Source organism: Pristiophorus japonicus, chromosome 1, assembly GCF_044704955.1.
Source record: "Pristiophorus japonicus isolate sPriJap1 chromosome 1, sPriJap1.hap1, whole genome shotgun sequence".
NCBI lineage: Eukaryota > Metazoa > Chordata > Chondrichthyes > Pristiophoridae > Pristiophorus > Pristiophorus japonicus.
This window is the reverse complement of record NC_091977.1, coordinates 371,183,977-371,203,646: the sequence shown is the minus strand read 5'-3', so window position 1 is coordinate 371,203,646 and position 19,670 is coordinate 371,183,977. Positions and strand designations below refer to the sequence as shown.

Below are 19,670 nucleotides of genomic sequence, written 5' to 3'. Positions count from 1 at the left end.
CCTTTTTGTTTCCCTCTGTCTCCCTGCATTGATTCCCATCCGCCTGCCATATTAGTTTAACTCCTCCCCAACAGCACTAGCAAACACTCCCCCTTGGACATTGGTTCCGGTCCTGCCTCGGTGCAGACCGTCCGGTTTGTACTGGTTCCACCTCCCCCAGAACGGGTTCCAATGCCCCAGGAATTTGAATCCCTCCCTGCTGCACCACTACTCAAGCCACGTATTCATCTGAGCTATCCTGCGATTCCTACTCTGACTAGCACGTGGCAGTGGTAGCAATCCTGAGATTACTACTTTTGAGGTCCTACTTTTTAATTTAGCTCCTAGCTCCATAAATTCGTCTTGTAGGAACTCATCCCGTTTTTTACCTATATCGTTGGCACCTATATGAACCACGACAATTGGCTGTTTACCCTCCCCCTTCAAAATGTCCTGCACCCGCTCCGAGACATCCTTGACCCTTGCACCAGGGAGGCAACATACCATCCTGGAATCTCGGTTGCGGCTGCAGAACGTCTATGTTGGAATCAATTCTTAAAGATGAAATAGCAGCGCATTTGGAAAGCAGTGACAGGATCGGTCCAAGTCAGCATCGATTTATGAAAGGGAAATCAAGCTTGACAAATCATCTGGAATTTTTTGAGGATGTAACTAGTAGAGTGGACAAGGGAGAACCAGTGGATATGGTGTATTTGGATTTTCAAAAGGCTTTTGACAAGGTCCCACACAAGAGATTGGTGTGCAAAATCAAAGCACATGGTATTGGCGGTAATGTACTGACATGGATAGAGAACTGGTTGACAGACAGGAAGCAGAGAGTCGGGATAAACGGGTCCTTTTCAGAATGGCAGGCAGTGACTAGTGGAGTGCCGCAGGGCTCAGTGCTGGGACCCCAGCTCTTTACAATATACATTAATGATTTAGATGAAGGAAGTGAGTGTAACATCTACAAGTTTGCAGATGACACTAAACTGGGTGGCGGTATGAACTGTGAGGAGGATGCTAAAAGGCTGCAGGGTGACTTGGACAGTTTAGGTGAGTGGGTAAATGTATGGCAGATGCAGTATAATGTAGATAAATGTGAGGTTATCCACTTTGGGGGCAAAAACACGAAGGCAGAATATTATCTGAATGGTGGCAGATTAGGAAAGGGGGAGGTGCAACGAGACCTGGATGTCATGGTTCATCATTGAATGTTGGCATGTAGGTACAGCAGGCGGTGAAGAAGGCAAATGATATGTTGGTCTTCATAGCTAGGGCATTTGAATACAGAAGCAGGGCTGTCTTAATGCAGTTGTACAGGGCCTTGGTGAGGCCTCACCTGGAATATTGTGTTCAGTTTTGGTCTCCTAATCTGAGGAAGGACATCCTTGCTATTGAGGGAGTGCAGCGAAGGTTCACCAGACTGATTCCCGGGATGGCGGGTCTGACATATGAGGAGAGACTGGATCAACTGGGCCTTTATACACTGGAGTTTAGAAGGATGAGAGGGGATCTCATCGAAACTTATAAGATTCTGATGGGACTGGACAGGTTAGATGCGGGAAGAATGTTCCCGATGATGCGGAAGTCCAGAACCAGGGGAAACAGTCTTCGGATAAGGGGTAGGCCATTTAGGACTGAGATGAGGAGAAACTTCTTCACTCAGAGAGTTGTTATCCTGTGGAATTCCCTACCGCAGAGAGTTGTTGATGCCAGTTCATTGGTTATATTGAAGAGGGAGTTAGATATGGCCCTTACGGCTCAAGGGATCAAGAGGTATGGAGAGAACGCAGGAAAGGGGTACTGAGGGAATGATCAGCCATGATCTTATCGAATGGTGGTGCAGGCTCAAATGGCCGAATGGCCTACTCCTGCACCTATTTTCTATGTTTCTATGTTTATATGGAATTCACACCTTCATCACCAAAAGCCCTCCAATAATGTTAAAAGTTGAACTTAACAGCACTCCAGTCTCCATGGAACTAGACACGGAAGCGAGTCAATCAGTCATGAGCCAGAAGGCTTTCGAGAGGCTGTAGAGCGACAAAGCACGGCGACCCGAGCTGACCCGCTTGAGGCAAAGCTGCGCACCTACGCCAAGGAACTGATACCAGTTATTGGTATTGTGGCATTAAGAGTATTCCATGAGGGAGCAGTGAATGATTTACCACTGGGGATTGTTTCAGGTGATGGGCCAATGCTCCTTGGAAGGAAGTGGATGGGGAAGATTCGATGGAACTGGGAAGACCTCTGTGCACCTTCTTCGGCAAACAAGGCCTCCCTTTCCCAAAGGCCGAGCAAACCCCCACTTCCAGCTGAACCAGGCATCGAGGTGCAGATCCATTTGCAGATCCCCGAGGCACAGGTCGCTCATCACAACCACGAGGAGATAAAGTTCAACCGAGCAGCGGTACAGGCGCGGTACCCAGCACCCAAAGCCGACGACCCTTTCGCGACAATGGAAGAGGCTCCAGGTCGACCATGTGGAGTGGGACTCCGGCCGAAATGATCCAAATGCGTTTTCCCGACTCCAGAGGCAAAATACATGGGGAGGAAGATCTCGGCAGTCGGCATCACAGACATGGACGAGAGGGCGCCCAGACCACGGGACGAGAAGGCGTCCAGACCACGGGACGAGAATGCACCCAGACCACGGGATGAAGGTGCGTCCAGACCATAGGATGAGAGTGCGTACAGGCCACGGATGAGAGATCGTCCAGACCATGGTACGAGAGAGCCGAAACGATCCAAATGCGTCTTCCCGACGCCAGAGGCAAAATACCTGGGGAGGAAGATCACGGCAGTCAGCATCATCGACACAGACGAGAGGTCGCCTAGACCATGGAAGGTCGCCACAACGGAATGGAGGAATGTGTCACCCAGCAAGGAAGATGACTACATTTGGGGCAAAGGTAAAGGGGCGGCCGTGGTGAAGGCCAGGAACCCACTACGCTTAAGTAAATTGTGTGCACCATGTAACCCTTGCGAGTGGTCTTTCGCGGCCAATAATGTACCACTGTATGGGGTTGGGGATACCTTACAACAAGCCAAAGTAGCGGGCGAACACCAACCAGTAGTCTATGTATCTGACAAAGTACTTGTAACAAGTGATGTGTTATCACACGGAGTCGGGTGTGTTGTACAGCAAGGTAAAGTAGCGGGCGAACCCCAACCAGTTGTATATGTATCTAACAAAGTATTCGTAGCAAGTGAGATGTTACTGCACGGGGTCGGGAGTGTTGTGCAGCAAGCAAAAGTAGTGGGCGAGCCCCAAACGATTGAATGTGTATCAAATAAGTTAAACAAAGCAGTAGCCTGTGTTCACGGGACTAAAGAGACGTATCAAAGAATGTCCCAAAATGTGCTTGAGTCAGACAAGCTGTTCATTCTACAAGCTTGGGAGAGTAGAGGCACCATTATCGATGCGTTGTTTCGAGAATGTCCAACACTGTCTGTGAACTGTAACATGATCCGCCACGGGTCAGGCACAGAGAGCGGCACCTATGCTCTCAGTTGGCCACCGTTGCCCACCCCCAGGGTGGAAACGGCACAGCCTGCAGACCCACTTGCGGTCATGGAAGCGCTAGAAAACGAGGGGTCAACTGTAACGGCCCCCCAGCTTAGGACCTGGACCAGTCAGGATCCCATGTCACCGCCTGCCAAAGGTGAACTGCTAGACGGGATATGGCAACCTATCCGCCCAAGAGATGATAGACCCATCCCAATGTTACAAAGCAAGGCAGGGCGGTTATATACAGTTGGTGGTCCAGGGCCCCCATACTGCAGTCCAATGTCCATGGGGACCACTAGGCCTCCCGCCACTACCAAAAGTCTCAAGGCCATTGCGGCCATCCTGGGCTTGCCAGACTTCAGGGTCAGCGCCCAAATCACTAAACCTAGCACCACGCGTGCCATGGTAGATTCCCTACAGACCCGGCTATCCTGGGTGTTACACAATCACCAGACAGAATCGCTCAGAACCGAGCCTTCCGCATGCCATCAGCAGAAAATGCACCATAAGTGGACAGCCCCTCCACACGACATCAGAATAAGTGATGTAGACCATGTTCAGGGCCCCAGTTAGGCTGCTAGCATCGCATTAGCCAAGGGGGGGGGGGGGGATAGAGTGTATGTGATGAAAACGGAGCGTTTGATTGTGAAACCATGTACCGAGCTAACGAGTAAAGCAGTTGAACAAGACCAAACTGCGAATGACAGATAACCAGGAACCACTGTGAAAGGACCTGGCCCCCAGTAACCTACTAACACGATCAACTTTGCTGTCAACCACAAGGATGAACCCACCGTGTCAGGACTTCAACCCAGGCGATCGACCCGGGGGCGCGGGACGCCAGATCGCCTCAACTTGCAAATAACTTGTACATAAGACTTTGGGGGGGAGTAATGTTATGTATGTATTTAGACCTTACCCAAATGTAAAACTTGCCACTAGGGGGCATACCTGTGGGAGACCTAAGGGTCACCTGTGCACCCTGGGGCAAGCAGGTATAAAAGGTGACTCACCATGCTGCTTCCTCACTCTCGAGTCTCAATAAAGAGACCAAGGTCACAACAGTTTGAGCTTGCAATATAGTCCTGTGAATTTATTCTGAACATAACAGTGCCGATGATTTCCCCTACAACGCCAACATGGAGAAGTCAGATACATTCCCACTGGTGGATTTTGGGCAGCCACAGGTTTCGTGAATGCAGCCGGATAGGCCCTGCCATGTGCCACTCTGCCGAACGTCGAATCAATCGCATTTACATTACTTGCCGAGGTTCGGTTCTTCACCGCTATTTGCTTTAGATTCCTGTCCGTCGTCATACATGATTGAGCGATCTGGATGGACCTTTTTAAATCCAACTCCTCCACCGACAGAAGTTTGCGCAGGATCACCTCGTGGTTGATATCAATCCTGCGGCATGTCTGCCAACATCGTCCCGAACTTGCACGGTCCCGCTAGATGTCTCAGGTTGGCAACGATTTCCGTGCGCTCTGGTCCTCCGATCGAACGTATGTATAAAACCTGTATCTCGAGATGATGATGCTGTCATCTGGCTTGAGGTGCTCCCATACCAATGTACACAACTCCTCGTACATTTTCTCTGTTGGATCACTAGGCATGAGTAGATTCTTTATCAGACCGTAGATCTTTGAACCGCATACAGTGTGGAACACGGCTAGGCGCTGAAATGCATCGTCGACCCCCTTCATTTTGTTGGCCACGAAGTACTGGTTCAAACGGCTCACAAAGTCTGCTCAATCCTCTCCCTCCACAAATCGCTCTAAAAATCCAATCGTGCTCATTTTGCAAACAAAGGTTCTTGTATTCTTGTCGCCAAATGTTACGTATGCAATAAAGGTTCAAACTGACTACTGTTTAACTAAGCAAGGTACAACCTTGGCTCTGCTTTATTTAGGCCCAAAGTGCCTGACTCTCAAAATGGCTGGCCCTTTTATGCCTGAGCAGCACCATGTGCGTGCTGCTCAGTGGCCTCCAACAATGACGCCATTTGGTGGCTACAAACAGAATGTACATACATGACAAGAACACTCGAGTCAAAGGCAGAATCTCGATTGAAGAGATCTTCGAAGTGCTCCTTCCAGTGGGCCCTGACTGCCTCGGTTTCCTTGATGAGTGTTTCCCTGTTCGTGGCCAGCAGTGGGGTGGGGCCTTGGTGTTTGGACCGAAGGTGGCCTTGACTGCGATGAAGATTCCTCGCAAATCATGGCTGGTGGCTAGTTGCTGTATCTCCTGTGCTTTCTCCATCCACCACCTGTTCTTTAGGTCCCAGGTATTTTGGTTGGATCTCAGTCTTCAACCGTCTGTAATGCTGCTTTGCTGCTCCCGAGTTGGGTTGTAGTTTAAGTCTCAGAAATGCCTGCGCTTGCGATCTATTAGCTCTTGAATCTCCTGATCATTCTCATTAAGCCAGTCCTGGTGTTTCCTGGTTGAGTGACCGAGCATCTCTTTGCAGGCACTGGTTATGGAGGCCTGGAGGGCAGTCCAAATGCTGTACGCATTCTGCGTCTCGGGGTCATCAAGGCATGCCAGGTTAGCTGTGAGGCGCTGACTGTATAGGGCTCTCTTAGCTGGGTCTTTAAGTGCCCTGGCATTAACTTTTTTGCAGCACTGCTTCTGCTGCCCCCTCTGCTTTGGGGCTATGTTGATGTCAATGATGGATCGGATTCGGCAGTGGTCCGTCCAGCAGTCATCAGCTCCTATCATGGCGCGGGTGATGCGCACATCCTTGCAATCCCTGGCTCGGACGATGACATAGTCGAGCAGGTGCCAGTGTTTGGAGCGAGAGTGTTGCCACGATGCCTTGTATTTGTCCCTCTGGCGGAACAAGGTGTTGGTGATGACAAGTTCATGCTCTAGACATTTTGTCAGGAGTAGGGTACCGCTGGAGTTGGCTTTCCCTACCCCCTCTCTGCCAATCACACCTCCCCAGAGGTCTCTGTTCCTGCCGACTCTGGCGTTGAAGTCACCGAGGAAGATCAGTTTGTCTCCGCGGGGACGCGGGACAGGGATTTTGAGAGGTTGGAGTAAAAACCCTCTTTGGCCTCATCTGTTGCATCAAATGTTGGGGCATACAGATTGATGACTGTGGCGCACTGGTTCCGGGATAGGGTGAGTTGAAGAGTCATGAGGAGTTCGTTAGCCCCACAGGGGGAGTTTTTGAGGCGGTTGACCAGCTTGCTTTTGATGGCGAAGCAGACTCCGTGGAGGCGGCGTTCTTCCTCTGGTTTCTCTTTCCAAAAGAAGGTGTAACCTCCACCTTGTTCCTTGAGCTGGCATTCCCCTGCCTGCCAGATCTCACTTAGGGCGGCGATGTCGATATCAAAGTGTCTAAGTCCCCGGGCAACTATGGCAGTGCGGCGTTCCGGTCTGTCGCTGTTGGGGTTGTCCATGAGGGTCCTGACGTTTCAGGTCCCGAACATCATGTTAGAGGAGTGGAAGATGCCTGTGTGTGATTTCTTTTAACGTGGGGTGGTCGGTGCACACCGGCTACCACACGGACTTAGGTGAGCAAGGTCTTGATCCAGTGGCAAGGGGGTCCAAGACGACTGGAGACCAGGCACTGCTGTATGGGCCTAGTTGCCGATGGCGAGATGTTGGCCGCAGGCTCAGCGCTGAGAAGTGCCCTTGATGGTAGGTGGTCCAAGGCTTGGTTGGGGGCAGTCATTGGGAGGGTCAGTGGCCCACTGGGATTCAGAGTGGGAGAGCAGGGGGGGGTCACAGCCATGTTACTCACCACGTGCTGGAGGAGGAGAGGCGGCCAGGTCACCAGTGGAGAAGGAGAGGAGCAGGCCTGAAGGAGGCGGGGGGAGGCCAGCCGACCCTGTCACTGTTGAGGAGGAGGTCGCCTGTTGCCGCAGGGGGTCCAACCGTCGCCTAGGAGGCCCAGACTCCATTGTGGAGGAGAGGACCATCTGCCGCCGCTGGAGGTGTTCCGATTGCCGCTGGAGGGTGGGGGTGGAGGCCCAGGAGCTGTGGCTAAGGAGCTCCTCCCGGAGTCGCAGTGCGGATTTCATCATGCACTGGGCACAACGGACATGATTTTTGCAGCGCGACAGCTGCAGGAAAAATGCAGGGAATAACACCAGCCCTTATACATGGACTTCTTTGACCTTACAAAGGCCTTTGACACTGTCAACCGCGAGAGTCTATGGAGCGTCCTCCTCCGTTTCGGATGCCCCCAAAAGTATGTCACCATCCTCCACCTGCTCCATAATGACATGCAGGCTGTAATCCTTACCAATGGATCCATCACAGACCCAACCCATGTCCGGACCGGGGTCAAACAGGGCTGCGTCATCACTCCAACCCTCTTCTCAATCTTCCTCGCTGCCATACTCCACCTCACATTCGACAAGCTCCTCGCTGGAGTGGAACTAAACTACAGAACCAGTGGGAACCTGTTCAACCTTTGCCGTCTCCAGGCCAGATCCAAGACCTCCCCAACCTCTGTCGTCGAGCTACAGTGAGCATAGACTTGCTTCCACTCCCAAAGTGAGTTCTTTGATGGATGAACAGTCCGATATGAGAGCCACAGACCCTGTTACAGGTGGGACAGACATTTGTCGAGGGAAGGGGTCGGTGGGGCTGGTTTGCCGTGCGCTCCTTTCGCTGCCTGCACTTGACCTCTTCACGTTCTTTGTGTTGTGACTCAAAGAGCTCAACAGATGCACTTTCTCCACTTCGGCCAGGGTCTCCCAGGTGTCAGTGGTAATGTCGCACTTTACCAGAGAGGCTTTGAGGGTGCCCTTGTAATGTTTCCGCTGCCCACCTTTGGCTCGTTTACTATGAAGGAGCTCTGCATAAAGCATTTTCTTAGGGAGTTTCATATCTGGCATGCGAACTATGTGGCCTGCCCAGTGAAGCTGATCAAGTGTGGTCAGTGCTTCAATACTGGGGATGTTAGCCTGGACGAGGACACTGATGTTGGTGCGCCTGTCCTCCCAGGGGATTTGCAGGATCTTGCGGAGGCATCGTTGATGATATATATCCAGTGACTTGAGGTGCCTTCTATACATCGTCCATGCCTCAGATCCATACAGGAGGGCGGTATTACTACAGCCCTGTAGACCATGAGTTTGGTGGTTGATTTGAGGGCCTGGTCTTCAAACACTCTTTTCCTCAGATGGCTGAAGGCTGCACTGGAGGTGATGTTGAATCTCTGCATCAATGTCTGCCTTTGTTGATAAGAGGCTCTTGATATGGGAAATGGTCCACGTTGTTGAGGGCTGCGCCGTGAATCTTGATGATTGGAGGGCAGTGCTGTGCGGCGGACGACGCCTGCGTCTGCGCACACACAGAGGCTGAACTCCAGGACATAGTCAACGTATTTACTGAGGCGTACGAAAGCATGGGCTTTATGCTAAACATCAGCAAGACAAAGGTCCTCCACCAGCCTGTCCTTACCGCACAGTCATCAAGATCCACGATGCGGCCCTGGACAACGTGGACCACTTCCTTATCTCGGGAGCTTCCTGTCAAAAAGAGCAGGCATTGACGACGAGATCCAACAACGCTTCCAGTGCACCAGTGCAGTTTTCGGCCGCCTGAGGACAAGAGTGTTTGAAGACCAGGCCCTCAAAACTTCATCAAGCTCATGGTCTATAGGGTTGCAGTAATACTCGCCCTCCTGTATGGCTCAGAAACATGGACCACATACAGTAGACACCTCAAGTCGCTGGAGAAATACCACCAACAATGTCTCCGCAAGGTCCTGCAAATCCCCTGGGAGGACAGACGCACCAACTTTAGTGTCCTCGACCAGACCAACATCCCCAGCATTGAAGCACTGACCACACTTGATCAGCTTTGCTGGGCAGGCCACATAGTATGCATGCCAGACATGAGACTCCCAAAGCAAGCGATCTACTCGGAACTCCTTCACGGCAAACGAGCCAGAGGAAACATTTCAAGGACACCCTCAAAGTCTCCCTGATAAAGTGCAACATCCCCACTGACACCTGGGAGTCCCTGGCCAAAGACCGCCCTAAGTGGAGGAAGAGCATCCGGGAGGGCGCTGAGCACCTCGAGTCTTGTCGCTGAGAGCATGCAGAAAACAAGCACAGGCAGCGAAAAGAGCGTGCGGCAAACCAGACTCCCCACCCACCCTTTCCCTCAACGACTATCTGTCCCACCTGTGACAGGGACTGTGGCTCTCTAGTGGACTGTTCAGCCACCTAAGAACTCATGTTAAGAGTGGAAGCAAGTCTTCCTCGATTCCGAGGGACTGCCTAGGATGATGATGATCACGAGCACCGACCCTCAGTCCTCCTTTCAGCAGTCCGCCACTGGGGGCGGGACCGGGCTCGGGTCCCATTTTCTATTGGCTGAGCCTCGAGTCAATCACGAGGCCACGCCCCCTCCAGCGGCACAGCTTCCGCGTGCGCCGCTTGCCGCCTGATTTTGAACTTTATCGGACCGGCTCGCGCCGCGGCTGCCCGGCATTGTTGCACCGCGCGAGAGAGGGTTAATGAGGGCAGAAACAAGAGCAAATGGTGGATGAAACAAACGGGGAGCCTGAAAGAGTGGGAGAAGAAAAGAGCAAACGAACCTGAGGAGAATTTGGTGAATCCGAAGTGAGGTGAGTAAGGAAATAGCTGGCGAGCGAGAACAAGAAGGAAACAGGGGTGGGAGTGAAGGGTGGAAACAAACACAGAAGTGAAGCAGCAAATAGAGAGAGAGAGAGAGAGCGGAGGTACTTTTTGAGATGCGAGTTGGTGCAGAGTAGTTTTACTTCACGCCGATTGTCCAGTTATACGCGGCGAAATGCTGCCTGACCTGGTCTGACACCAGCGCGGCGAGGCTCTGGAGGAAATCCTCCCCTTGGATTCAGATTAGGCCTTCACGCCTGATTTATAGATCCATGTTTAATGTTGCTGCAAAGCGGTTTGACTATTCCATCAATGCTCAATTTTTGAAGTAGGAATACATTGTTGGAGGACTATTGGAGGCAGAGAGATTTTTGTGGGTGGAGCCAGTTATTAGCATTGTGTGAACGACTGAATTAAATTACTGTTGCTTATTTTTAATGTCAAGGATGACTAAACAAGATGCTCAGAAATGTAGGCTTGCAAAAAAGATAATTTTTGGTTCTAGGATTTTGCTTCATCAAAATTAACAGTGCCAGCAGGAGATGCTATATGCTTTGTGAATGCTACTGTTTGCCAGCAATGTCCTGCCGACTCCTCCTCCAGACTTGGCTTCTGCAGACATGCCAACCCCCACTGTCTCATAAGTCAAGACAAACTCTTTAAAAATCAAGATCCCTCACGCTCCCAGACAGGAAGAGCATTCTGCCGTCAGTGACCCATTACTAGCATAAAAGGAGTGGCGAGCGGTGTCTGGGAGCAGCGTGGAGGCATGCCACTTCAGGGAGCAGCGCGAGCTGGTGCAGGAGGGCGACGGCAGCGAAGAGTGATGTCATCAAGGTCCACGTCGGTGATTGGAGCGTGGGCAGATACAGCAGGAGCGGTGAGAGACTGGAGGGATGTGATCGGGGCCTGGGAGAGGCATGAGTTCGGGGCCAGGGGGCCGGGGCAGCACGGGCCAGTCCACACTGCGATATGTGTGTGCACTAGGTCCGTGCAGCAGAGCTGGTCACCAGTCCTCTTGGTTAATCCTCACCACTGGACCAAGACCTAACTCTGTCAAGTCCGTGTGGTGGCTGATGTGCAACGGCTACCACATGTTTAAAAAAATTCACGCACAGGCATCTTCCACCCTTCAAGATTGTAGTTCGGGATCCTTCATTGAAACACCTGTGAAATCATCCCTTTTTGATGTGGAAGCAAGTCATCCTCGTTTCGAGGGACTGCCTATGATGATGATGACTAACATAAGAAATAGGTGCAGGAATAGGTGGATCGGTGGCCCCGCTGTCTCATCACTCGCACGTCGACCTTGCTCTGCTTTTGGCCATTACTCTTTCCGGAACATAATTTTCTCCAGCCTGACAACCCTCTGAGATCTCCGCACTCCTCCAATTTGGGCCTCTTGCGCATTCATGATTTCAATCGCTCGACCATTGGTGGCCGTGCCTTCAGCTGCCGAGGCCTTGAACTCTGGAATTCCCTCCCGAAACCTTTTCGCTTCACTATTGCTCTCTCCTCCAAAACACTCCTCAAAACTTACCTCTTTGACCAAGCTTTTGGTCACCTGTTATAATTTCTCCTTGGGCGGTTTGGAATCAAACTGTGACTCCAGTTCGTGCTCCCTCTGGTCTCCTGGCTACTTAGTTGGCTACTTAGCTATGACTGCTATTTGTTTACTTCTCTAATTTGCTTTGCAAGTCTGACTGTCTTTCGGATGAGACGTTAAACTGAGGCCCTGTCTCCTCTCTCAGGTGGACATAAAATATCCCACAGCACTATTTTGAAGAAAAGCAGAGGATTTATCCCTGGTGTTCTGGCCAATATTTATTCCTCAATCGACATCACTGAAAACAGATTATCTGGTCATTATATTGCTGTTTGCAGGAGCTTGCTGAGCAGAAATTGGCTGCCGCATTTCCTACGTTACAACAGTGACAACACTTCAGAAGTAAAAACAGAAAATGCTGGAAATCTCAGCAGGTTAAGTAGCATCTGTGGAGAGAAACAGTTAGTGTTTAAGGTCTGCGACCCTTTGTCAGAACTGGAGATGTAACAGATTCTTAAGGAAGTGAAAGGGCGAGGAGAGGAAAGAACAAAATGGAAAGTCTGTGATGGGGTGGAATTCCTGTGATAGGGTGGAAGGCAGAAGAGATTAAGAGACAAAAGCGATGATGGGCAAAAATGAGATGGTAATGGAACAAGTTAAGAAACAAAAAATGAGTCTAGATAAGGTGTGAATGGCGGAATCATCGCCATCTGCCATGGGAAAGAGAAAAAAAAGGGGGGTTTGTATAAAAAAAAAAGGGACAAAAATATGGGCAGAGGTTGTGGTCTGAAATTGTTTAATTCGATGTTGAGTCCAGAAGGCTGGAAAGTGCCTAAGTGAAAGATGAGGTGCAGTTCCTTGAGCTTGCGTTGAGCTTCATTGGAACAATGTAGGAGGACGAGGCCGAAGGGGTCAGAGTGAGTGTGGAGCAGAAAATTAAAGTGACAGGTGACCGGAAGTTCGGGGTCATGCTTGCAGACTGAACGAAGGTGTTCTGCAAAGCGGTCACACAATCTGCATTTGGTCTCCCTAATGTACAGGAGGCCACATCGTGAACAGTGAATACATTATGCTAAATTGCAAGAAGTACAAGTAAATTGCTGTTTCACCTGGAAGGGGTGTTTGGGGCCCTGGACAGTGGGATGGGAGGAGGTAAAAGGGCAGATGTTGCATCTTCAAAAGTACTTAATTGGTTGTAAAGCGTTTTGGGATGTACTGCGGATGTGAAAAGTGCTATGTAAATGCATGTTTTTTCAAATTTTTCTTTGAATTGCTGATGTACCTGCAATATTCACGAATCCAATTAATATGCCAGTTCAGTAACTGAACAGCTAAAAGGACCTGTCTGCTCTCTCTCAATTTCCTTCTCATTATCCTTACCTGTTGATTTTGGTATTTGCAAAAATATTTTGAAAGTGAAGAGTTGATAAAATCACAATAGTAGTCAGACCTGGACAAAATCCAGTATCCAATTGGATTCTTTTGGGACGTGTGTGTGAAAGCAATTTGTATTGCAAATACAGGCAACCTGATCTCTCGACCTGAGGGTGCCTGGTTGCTTGGTCCTAAACCCATTTATTAGATTTGCTCTTTGGGTATAATCCTGAGCACTCAGATCTCCTCCTGTGGGCTTCATATAAAGGATACAGGGAATCTGCTGGATGCAGCAAGATGTAAAATATCGAATCAAGCTGTGCAGTGTTCTAAGCTACGACGGACTGTAAAGACACTGGATTCAAAGCTCTCTCTATCACGTCACTCCTAGTTTCCTTGAAAACACCAAATTATGAGCAAACATCCTCTCTAACTTTGAAATAAACATACTAATGCCATGGCCGAGCTCTCCAACAGGCCCAGAACATTAGCTGCAGTGATTGAAGTCAGTAGACTGAGCTCAGCGGTCGACCCACCTCGTTAATGAGGTTTCCTTCCGCCTGGAGATAATACAAAGGACACTTGGATTTATTTTTCTAGTGTATGACACACAGAATATTACTGTAAATCTTTGAGTATAATGCACCTCCATGCAATACATCATCCTCACAATTTGTACCGCGAATCTTCAATAAATGTAGTACCTGTGTATAATATACTCACAGTCTTTTGTCTGTTGAGAACTTAAAATAAATTGTATTAATTCCGATCTTTCTGAATGCCTTTCATCAATAAAAAAACTACCAAAGAAAAGAATTCAGCCAGTGACGATTCACAGAGCTCTGACTTTTTGCTGTTTTTTTCGCACATATGCAAACTGGCGAATTGACGTCATCAGGCAAATCCAAAATAAATCCCGAGATTTAGGAGTTTCATCGAGTGATGCTTTATTTCACTTAAATCGCATCTCTCGTGATGGATTCGTGAGAATTGGCAGTACCTCTTCTGCTCCGTGCCTTCTCACATTAAAGTGTCTCAATAGGAATTTAGCCTAGTGTTGCGGTCACTCTTGTCTGTACTATCATGTGGCACCACACTGTCTTAATACATAGAAATATATAGAAGTTGCAACACGGGAACAGGCCATTTGGCATGAGCCCTCCCCATGAGCAAATAGTTCTAATAGTGTGTAACACAAGCATCCCCCATTTACCCCAACTCTTTATTTTCTCACGTCAACCAACTTTCCATGCTGCTAAAAAAACTCATATTTCCATGCTGACTGTCCTTCATTAATTTGTAAATACTCATTTATCTTGAATTATATGGATTCAAAGTTTGCACAGAATTGATTTAAATTTGCTGACTTTGCTAAATCTGGCTGCAGGAAGATAAAAAGGGGTCTTCCAGTGACTGGATTTAGTGAGTTTGGAAGGTTTACATCATGCATGACTTTGGCTGCTGTGAATTGTGCTGTAGGAGGCAGCTGCGCAAACACAACACTGACACTAATTTAAAAGGAGCATGCAAGATTCTGGAGTGTCCCAAGAAAGCTGCTTTCCTAAATTTACCCAGCACTCTCACTGGTATCTCTGAACTGGGCAGCCAAGTGCATTCCAAGTTTTGGCCTTAGAATCTTAGAAATTTACAGCATAGAAGGAAGCCATTTTTGCCCATTGTGTCTGTGCCAGCCGACAAAGCTATCCAGCCTAATCCCACTTTCCAGCTCTTGGTCCGTAGCCTTGTGGGTTATGACATTTCAGGTGCATATCCAAGTACTTTTTAAATGTGATGAGGGTTTCTCCTTCTACCACCCTTTCAGGCAGTGAATTCCAGACCCCCACCACTCTTTGGATGAAGACATTTTCCCTCAAATCCCCTTTAAACCTCCTACCAATTATGTTAAATCTATGCCCCCTGGTTATTGACCCCTCTGCCAAGGGAAATAGGTCCTTCCTATCCACTCTATCTAGGCCCCTCATAATTTTATACACCTCATTAAGGTTTCCTTCAGCCTCCTTTGTATCAAAGAAAACAAACCCAGCCTATCCAATCTTTCCTTGTAGCTAAAATTCTCCACTCCAGGCAACATCCTCGTAAATTTCCTCTATACCCTCTTTAGTGCAATCACATCCTTCCTATAATGTGACCAGAATTGCACACAATACTCTAGCTGTGGCCTAACCAGTATTTTATACAGTTCAAACATAACCTCCCTGCTCTTGTATTCTATGCCTCGGCTAATAAAGGCACGTATTCCATATGACTTCTTAACCACCTTATCTACTTGGCCTGCTACCTTCAGGGATCTGTGGACCTGCACTCCAAGGTCCCTTTGTTCCTCTACACTTCTCAGTGTCCTACCATTTAATGTGTTTTCCCTTGCCTTGTTAGCCCTCCCCAAATGCATTACTTTACACTTCTCTGGATTGAATTCCATTTGCCACTGTTCTGCCCACCTGACCAGTTCATTGGTCATCATCATCATTGGCAGTCCCTCGGAATCGGGGAGGACTTGCTTCCACTCCCAAAGTGAGTTCTTTGATGGCCGAACAGTCCGATATGAGAGCCAAAGACCCTGTTACAGGTGGGACAGGCATTTGTCGAGGGAAGGGGTCGGTGGGGCTGGTTTGCTGTGCGCTCCTTCCGCTGCCTGTGCTTGGCCTCTTCGTGCATTCCCGGATGTACTTTCTCCACCTTGGGCGGTCTTTGGCCAGGGTTTCCCAGGTGACAGTGGTGATGTCGCACTTTACCAGGGAGGCTTGGAGGGTGTCCTTATAATGTTTCCGCTGTCCTTCTTTGGCTCGTTTACCATGAAGGAGCTCCGCATAAGGCATTTGCTTAGGGAGTCTCGTATCTGGCATGCGAACTATGTGGCCTGCCCAGTGAAGCTGATCGAATGTGGTCAGTGCTTCAATACTGGGGCTGTTAGCCTGGTTGAAGACACTGATGTTGGTGCGCCTGTCCTCCCAGAGGATTTGCAGGATCTTGCGGAGACATCGTTGGTGATATATCTCCAGCGACATGAGGTGCCTTCTATACATCGTCCATGCCTCAGATCCATACAGGAGGGTGGGTATTACTACAGCCCTGTAGACCATGAGCTTGGTGTCTGACCAGTTCATTGATATCTTCCTGCAGTCTACAGCTTTCTTCTTCATTATCAATCACACAGCCGATTTTAGTAACATTTGCAAACTTTTTAATCATATCCCATACATTCAAGTCTAAATCATTGATATGTACCACAAAAAGTAAGGGATCTTCTCTAAATGAAGCTGAAAGAGATCACAGGAGTCTTGGACTCGCCATTCAGCATGTCCATGCAATCAACAAAGCCAATAGAATTTTAATATAGCTGGAATAGGATACACATATCAAATGAGGCTATGCTCAAACTATGCAATGTTCTGGTGAGACTGCACCTTGCGTTTGCATCTAGTTTTGATCACAGACATAAGAGAGACATTGAAGCATTTAAGGCACTGCAGAGTAAAGCTCATTCCTAGTGTGTGAGTTAATGGAAGATGATGTAGAAATTTCTTTTTTCCACTTTGAAAGGAGTTGTCTGTGAAGTGATCTTATTAAGGTTGTAACTAGTATGAAAAATTACTTTAAATTGTGAGAGTAGGACATTATCTTGTAAAATTGGTCACTGGACAACGATCTGCTGAATCCTTGAAGATTGTCTGCTACTACTGCAGATTTTAGTGGCCGCATGCCCCCGATACAAGACTCCCAAAACAAGCACTCTACTCGGAGCTCCGACACGGCAAGCGAGCCCCAGGTGGGCAAAGGAAATGCTTCAAGGACACCCTCAAAGCCTCCTTGAAAAAGTGCAACATCCCCACCGTCACCTCGGAATCCCTGGCCCAAGACCGCTCAAAGTGGAGGAGAAGCATCTGGGAAGGCGCTGAACACCTCAAGTCTCTTTGCCGGGAGCAAGCGGACGGAGCGCATGACAACCCAGGCACCCCACCCACCCGTCCCTTCAACCAACATCCCTTCAACCACATCTGCCTTGCCTGTGACAGAGACTGTAGGTCCCGCATCGGACTCATCCTGAGAACTCATTTTTAGTATGGAAGCAAGTCATCTTCGACTCTGGGGGACTGCCTAAGCGAGAGAGAGAGAGAGAGCGAGTTAGACCTGTGGCACACACTAAGACAGGCGAAAAACTAGTCTTCCTGATTGCCAGTCAAACATCCAGTTCTGATGAAGGATCATCGACTTTAAACGTTAACTCTGCTTTTCTTTCCACAGATACTGCCTGACCCGCTGAGATTTCCAGTATTTTCTATTTTTAATCCAGCTCAGTTTGGTTTTAAAAATAACCTATTTGAATTCACAGTATTTCAATCTGAAAAAGAAACATGGTTTCATGTGTTTAAATGAGTGGGCAACTTACTTAATCAAAAATCTTAGTCCTAACATTTGCCTGATATCCCAAGTCTGAAGAAAAAAGTGCAACAAAAGAGTTGAAATGTAACAGCACCCTGCAGACCAAACCCATTGAAAGCAATGGGAGTAAATTTAACAATGCAACAGTCTGGAACGTGTTTGTGTGTGTGTGTGTGTGGGTGGGGGGGGGGGGGGGGCGGGCGGGCGTGTGAGGCATGGCCAAGTGCGGTATCCTGACTATATACAGCACTGTAGAGATCAAATCTCAATCCTTAGGATGTTGGGTTTAATCAGGGTTTGTGACCTCTGCTTCCGAATTTCAATTTCAATGAACTTTCACATGAATCCTAGTGCTAGACTGTTGTATTGTAAAATTTACCCTAAAACAACTCTCCTCACTGTTGATGATTTATGTGAGGCTCGAGACAAAGTCAATTAGAAATCTTCTGGCATCAAGAGTATGGGGACATACGTTAATACTTATGAAAGGAAAGTTTAAGACAGATGTCGGGAGGAATTCTTTCATGCGAAAAATGATCTAAACTTGGAATGGTCTTCGGGTTAAGATGGTGCAGGCAATTATATTGGACTCATTCAGGATTTATTTAGGTAACAAGATGGGGTGGGGGGAAAGTAAGTCTTCTAGATCACTGAGCTAAGAGGCCAAATGTTTTTGTTGAAGAGATGGACATATTTAATGCAAGAGGAAGTTGCTCTAATCAGATATCCTTAATATAGTTCACATAAAAAGATGCCGCCATAGCAAAATAGATTCAACATTGGTAGATTGGTTTGATAGTGAATTTAATTTAATGTAGTCATTTGCCCAAATGTGAAATTTTGATTAGTTGACTTGTTCAGTTATTTTTTTAAGCTGTGGACACTCTTTTAGATTTAATGCAACCTCATATATTTAAAGAAAGATTTTATTGGTAAAACGTTACATTAGTTGCAGTTTCTTTGATGGTTGCAAAATTATTGTAGTAGTTATGTGGAGGGTAGGGTGTTGGGCGCTGGGGAACTGCTAGTTGAAACCATTATGTCCTGCAATTATACTATTTTGAAAACAATGAACAGGATGCATGATTGTTCAATGTTTCATTGCCTCATTTCAGATTTATTGCAATTATGACACTGGCAATGTCCTGCTTTATGTTATAAAATAACTACCTAGTAGCTCGGGGCCCAAATTTCGGGCCGCGCCTAGAACGGCGCAACCCCGACCTGGATGCCCGTTTTTCGCGCCAGAAAGTGCGCCTAAAAAAATACTTACAGATTCTCCGGCTCCCTGGGCGCGGCGCAGCATGAGCTGTGGGGGGCGGAGCCAGGTCCCTGCGCTAAAACAGTGCCGGGACCTCTGTGTGGGCGCGCATGTGCAGTAGCTCCAGGCGCCCAAAACTGTGTGGGAGGGGCCTGAAGCACGAAGCCCCTAGCCCTGGCCGAATGGGCTCACTGGGGCTGCGTGGATCAGGCTGCACCTCCCACGCCCAGCTCCTGCTGCCTCCCTTCAGCTGGCTCACTCAAACACCTCCCCGCCCCCGGACCTGACCTGACTCGGTTCTCTTCTCCCCGCCCCCCCCCCAGGACCCGACCGGACTCCCCGCTCCCCCCCGGACTCGACTCGACTCCCCCGCCCCGCCTCGCCCAGGACCCGACCCCCGGCCACCTGCCTTTAATTCCGGTGCTGGGGGCGGGCCCTGCCCGAAGCCTTGGGGCCCAGCCCATTCAACCTCCTCTCCTCTCCTCTCCCCTCCCCTCCCCTCCCCTCCCTCCCCTCCCCTCCCCTCCCCTCCCCTCCCTCCCCTCCCCTCCCTCCCCTCGCCTCGCCTCGCCTCGCCTCGCCTCGCCTCGCCTCCCCTCGCCTCCCTTCTCCCCCCTCCCGCCTCCCTCTCCCCCCCCTCCCTCCCTCCCTTCTCCCTCTCCCCCTCCCTTCCTCCCTTCTCCCCCTCCCTTCCTCCCTTCTCCCCCTCCCTTCCCCCCTTCTCCCCCTCCCTTCGCCCCTTCTCCCCCTCCCTTCCCCCCTTCTCCTCCTCCCTTCTCCCCCTCCCTTCCTCCCTTCTCCCCCTCCCTTCCTCCCTTCTCCCCCTCCCTTCCTCCCTTCTCCCCTCCCTTCTCCCCTTCTCCCCTTCTCCCCCTCCCTTCTCCCCTTCTCCCCTTCTCCCCTTCTCCCCCTCCCTTCTCCCCTCCCTTCTCCCCTTCTCCCTCCCCTTCTCCCTCCTTCTCCCCTTCTCCCCCTCCCTTCTCCCCTTC

The 19,670-nt window shown here is 49.4% G+C and overlaps 1 protein-coding gene across 1 annotated transcript in view; it reads left to right on the top strand.

Annotated features, from left to right (window-relative positions):
* The first annotated feature begins 9,922 nt into the window (after nt 1–9,922).
* The window catches only part of rbbp8 (retinoblastoma binding protein 8), a 290,628-nt gene continuing 280,880 nt past the window's right edge, over nt 9,923–19,670 (top strand). Inside the window, exon 1 of the mRNA XM_070875006.1 lies at nt 9,923–10,089. The gene's annotated coding sequence lies outside the window, so the exon portion shown is untranslated. The remainder of the gene's footprint in view (nt 10,090–19,670) is intronic.